The following is a 6000-nucleotide window of genomic DNA, read 5'->3' as shown; positions in this document are numbered from 1 at the left end:
TTTGTGTCACTCCAATACCTCACATTTTGAGTGTTAACATTTCCATTGAGAAAGAAAGTACTTTCGTCACTAAAACAAATTGTCTGTATGTAGCCTGGTTGTTGGTTCATTTTATCGGGCATAGTTTCACAGAATTCTAGTCTTCGGTCGGGGTCATCATCTGAAAGTTGGTGCACCATTTTTAATTTGTATGGATGAAATTTGTTTTTAGCCCAACACCCTATGTACTGTCCTTTGACTGACTTCACAGATAGACGCAACTTGGGCTGTGGAAGAAGTAGGGTTCACTACCATTTCTCCAAGTATGTTAATTTTTTTGTCATCACTAATTGTTGGTCGACCAGATCGTTTGGCATCTTGAACACTACCTGATGCTTCAAACTTCCGAAGAAGCTCCCTCAAATAAACCCTCGATATAGGGCGATCGGGGTACCTCTCATTAAACAGTCGTTCCGCTGCATGGAAATTGTTTCTACATTCACCAATTATTAAGATAGCTGCTACTTTGTCGGCTACAGTACGTACCATTTTGCCTATGTAAACACTTAAACGTCTCGTTAAACAATAGCTTAGGTAAATTTTCAAGGTATAAACACTTTTGACAAGTAGATAATTCAAACACGTCAACCTTTTCGACAATGAACCAGAGGCGTACTTTAAAATCTTTATTAATTAAATGCGAAACAATAATTTTCGTATTTCTTCAATTTATCAATCAAAATCAGCCGAAACCCAAACTAAATTGGTATGACTGAATAGGTATTTTCAATACCTTCCAAACGAGCCGTCACTTGCCATAGGGTCCCATTTAAAATTTTTGGTCACAGTGGCCTTGTGACGTCATTTATGACTATTGCGTCACCTGTTATGACCAGTTAAGAAGTCTACATCCGTTTATTTCCACCCTCCAAATTTCATTATTATAAGTATACCCGTTCCAAAGATACGAGGGGGGGAGGGGACTTTTGACTAGCACTGTATATAAATTCTTGTTAAGAAATACGTAACAGTGTGAAATATAAATGAACATATACATCAGTAAGACTTCGGTTTACGGTCAATCAATTGAAACTGGAACACTTAAGGAATATAAATGGTTTTGTTTTTTAAAGTATAGATTTTTTTTAATCCGAAATTATGACAAAAATTGAATGATTTATAAATAGTATAAAATTGATCAATGAGAACTTTAAAAATCCAGCTAGGGAAATGGATACATTTTATTTTCTACCACAAAAGCCGTTATCTGTAAGAGAAGAAAACGGAAGAACATTTTTATGAGAAGATAGACTCAACCCTGAAGATGCATGAGCCTACAGTAGTTCCTTTCCCCATCACAACCAATTTAACAAAAACTGATATTAAACAAATATGAATAAACGCCTTGAACTTGAGAAGATAGAGGGTAATTACAAAAATAATATTTATTCGGAAAAAGAAAAGTGGTGTATCATGATTTTGATAGAATATGGCAGGGCATATTAGCAAGTCACCATGACGAAAATGTATTCTTATGCCTACTTGCATCTATCAAAATTGAAGTGTGAATAATTTTTCTTAATATCATACAAAGAGTTTGGCCCTGCTTTGAAGCCATTTTCAAGAATCAGTTAGATTTGTACTTACAGGACTCTAGGACGAGGTCGTAATCTCCCTTGTCCCTAAGTCTCGTTACTAGTTCTATGTTTGCTGTGTTCCACTCTAAGTTCGTACTGGTCACTCTGTTGTTCGGGGCCCATATTTATGTTGTTGTAGCAAGTATCTGGTTTGCCTGACCGGGTACCTGAGTTATTTACAGATATCTTGCGTGACAGCAATGTCCTCCATGTTTGTGGTAGTCTCTGCAAATCATCTCGCTTGTTAAAGCAGTTGGGGCGTTTTTCAATTTCGATTGCTTCCTGAATTATCCCGGCCTGAACATTTTTCTCCGTAGCAATGGTCTTGGTGTTTTCGAAGCTCATTGTGTGGCCTGTTTCCTAGTGGGTGTTCTTAACATAGTGGAGATTTGGTTGTTGGCTGTGAATACTGTCTTTACGTTATATTTCTTCAGAATTTGGCTCACTTTGTCAGTGACTCCATGGATGTAGGGGAGAAGAGCTTTTTCTGGTTGGTCTGTTCCGCAGGTAACTCGTGGGGTGAGGTTTGTGTTTGTTGTTTTTGGATGGATCTTTGTATTTGAGAGACAGAATAGTTGTTATGGTGTAGGGTGGCTGTGAGTTCGTATAGTTCCCTGGATCTATTGTGGTTGTCAGTGAGTAGGAGATTTGAGCCGGTTCTAAGCCTCCCCCCACCACTATGACGTCACGTGGGGTGGATGATCTAGAATGGTGGTGAATGGATCGTTCAGAATTTTTTTCATATGAGATTTTGTGTGTGACATAGTGACGTAATTACATTTGATTGGTGTGTGTGCGTGTGTGAATGCACGGTACAGGGTTTCATCAAGTGCTTGTCTATGTACAAACATACGTCTGCATACTTCGAAGATCCTCCAAGTAATAAATGCTCCATCGGTGTGAGGGCACCAAGTTAGTAGTGGAGTGACGTCACAGCAATAACCGTTCAACGGCTAGAGAGCGACATGTTCACTCCACGACGTGCGGCTGAGTAATGCGTATTCATCGGTGTGCCCTCACCTCTTTCGATGCAGTGAAGGTTGTAACGTAACGCATCGCTCTAGCCATGCTATCGATGGTGACACGCAGATGGCCGAGGACTGTGCTAACGTCTGCCCTCTCCGAGAGCGCAACGACCGCTGCCTGTCCGTATCGACATCTGTTATCGCATCCAGTTGGGAGGTGGACTTGTCTGGGACGTCAGGCATCTCTAGTGGGTAGCAAAGTAGGGTGAACTGAAGAGAGTTAAATAACGTGCATTTGTATAGATAATATTGTAGAATCTCGTGAAGTATTAATCTGAAAATTATCAACTTGAGCTGTGCCAAGGTATGGTTAGGGCGAATTGGATAAATATAACAATTGACAGAAATTCTCCCTATTATAGCAAAATTTGACCTCACATTTTCGCTTTGAAACCTCATTGAAATATTGAGGCCCGCGTCGGACTGCAAAATTAAAGGTTATAAAATAATTACAGATAAGTAATGAGAAGAGTTCATTGCATGCATTCAAATGATTCAACATGAAACAAACCCATAAAGCACAAGTGATAAGAAATGAGAGTTCAAAGAGTAAATTCTTGTTGCTTGTAACTATCCAATGGAATTTAAGATCTGAATCTTGTGCAATGTTATATTAATGATGACGAATGAAAGGAAAAGTTATTATTCAGGTCTATTTCATGTACGGAAAACACTGAAAAGAGTGAAATTGAATCACAGAATACATATTCGGGAGAGAAATAAATATAGTAGGATTTGGAAAAATCTTGAGGTTTGGTTAGAATTTAGAAATTGTCGAAAGAGAAAACTGCTTTGATGAGCCGATTTTCTATAGTTTGTGCCTGTATTTCTTGGTCCCGTATGTCAAAAACTTGTCGATTTTGATATTGCACGTAGCTTTTGCATTCCGTTTTGACCTTCACAGCATATGACATCAGCGTAACTATAACTGAAAAGTAGGATGTGCCATCACTTTGATCAAAAATAAATTCATTCACCTGTCATTGCCAGATTTACCCGTCAAGTTTGGTTTGACTTTGAAATAAATGCAAGGTTAGTATCTACCCCAAAACAGATGCGTAGACTCAACACATAACATTTTACAGGAGAACAGACTGACATTTCACACGCATATGTATGTCTAACATGAACTAGGTACTACATACTTAATGATGATTCAAAATGCTACAATATATTTTCTCTTATAATATAATTACATTACAATTTGAAGCAACATAGTAGATGATATTGACGTAACTTCAACTGAAACGTGGGTATCGCCACACTTCGGTCTCTTTTTTCCACACATTGGCAAAATCTGATGGTGAAGTTTGGTTTAACTTCGAAACTAAATATTAGGATTTTCTCGAGGGTCGAGTTTTCATGTATGCCGATGATACAACATCGTGACGTCCCCAGATCTAAATGAAATTGAAAATAAAACGAAACTAGTAATCAATGAATTCGAATGTTGGTGTAGAAACAATCATTTAATAAATAATGGAAATAAAACAACATTTATCCAGTTTTCAAGTGAGTATCAGCGCCCTTCCCAAATAAATCTAGGTTTCGAAATAACAGAATATACAAAATTCCTTGGAACACAACTTGACAATGAATTGTCTTTCAATAATCACATCGAATACCTGTGCACTTCTCTGAAAAACGTATTTTGCCTTCCTAACAATGAAATTAAATTTTTTGAGACATAATGTCTTGGATATATACTATGGTCTAGTGTATTTGAAGCTTAATATAAATATTACCATTTGGGGACACTCAACAGAAATAAATAGAATCTTTATAAGGCAAAAACGCTCCATTAGACTAATTTTTGATCCTGAATACAGAGAATCTTGTAAGAAAACATTCCAAGACAAAACATGTTTCACATTACCATGCATTTATCTTTACAAAATATTAAGCTACGTTCATGTACATTCCCATTTGCTAACAAGAAATTAGGAAATTCACTGTCATTAAACGAGACGGAGAAACGACTTTCATCAGGAAAAAATAAACCATAATGAGTACAGAAGTTCGCCACTTTATGCTGGGGCAAAATGTATTAACAGCACAGAAGTGAAACAAATTTTCTCATATTCAAGAAAAAAGTCAAAGTTTGGTAACAAGTTGTTTTTACGTCCTGATAGAGTATGAAAATAATATTTTTGTGTAACATGTGCTGTTATTGATATAAGTGCTTTAAGATAAAATATCTCTTGTAAAATGTGACGTGTCATATATACATTCATGTATAAAAAATGATGACTAATATTTGCCTTTGACTTCTCCGCCAATGTCATGCTAGACAGAGATTTGTAGACATGTAGTGTCAACACTTGACATTTTACAGGAGAACAGACTATTTCTCACACATACGCATGCCCTACATGAACTTCCGCATGCTTAAAAATGATGTAATAATTTAAAATGTCACACTACGTTTTTCTTTTCGAAACATAATTCATTACGAATCTGGAGCCATATAGTAGATGATACTGATATGATTTCCACTGAAAAACAGGTTTGTTCTCACTTTGGTCTGTTTCTCCCCCACCATGTCAAGATCTGACAGAGCAGCTTGGTTTGAGCTTGAAACTGAACATGAGTTTACTCACTGCCCAGGTTATGCTAGACGGAGATTTGCGGAGTTTCCAAAAGAGATGCGTAGGGTCATGCCATTTTGCAGTAGAATAGATTGATATTTCTCACACATGCATGTGCTCGCCTAACAAGAACTTTCACGTATTGCAATACAATCTAATCATTTGAAATCCAGCACTATATTGCAGTATCTGACGATGGAGTGTGGTTTGACTGTGAAAATGAATACAAAGTTCATTCTTTGTGAAAATCATGCTAAACGGGGTTTGGAAGTTCTCCAAAATAATGTATACAGACACAACACACCATTTTACAGCGAAAAAGACATATTTTTCACACCTAAATATATTCTCGACATGAACTTTTACATGTCGCAATACACATGTTTCAATTCGAAATATATAACTATTGTTGGATTCAAAATGTATGTTTTTATCATTCCCTCTGTATATAGATTTTTTATTTATTTCATGTGATGTCTGATAATATTTTTAGTTAAATCACGTTTGTTAGTAGAAAGAAGATGTTGATGACAGTTGTCAAATAAATATAATTTAAATACGTCAGTAAGACTTTATTTGATAAAATCATCTAAAAGAACAATTCGTTCAGGCCAGTCTCAACACCCTACACAGTAGGTTAATGGACTGACACCTATCAGAAAACAACTACTCCCCTGGCTAATACCACGAAGGGCGTTGGATTATATCCGACAGGTGTCAGTGCAGGATTCTTCACTGAAGTTATTCCTGCATATGCTGTTGGCGATACAA

Source organism: Leptinotarsa decemlineata, unplaced genomic scaffold, assembly GCF_025532065.1.
Source record: "Leptinotarsa decemlineata unplaced genomic scaffold, Ldec_3_MD MMD2_tig00026299_RagTag_RagTag, whole genome shotgun sequence".
NCBI classification, from domain to species: Eukaryota; Metazoa; Arthropoda; class Insecta; order Coleoptera; family Chrysomelidae; genus Leptinotarsa; species Leptinotarsa decemlineata.
Note: the sequence above shows the minus strand (reverse complement) of the source record.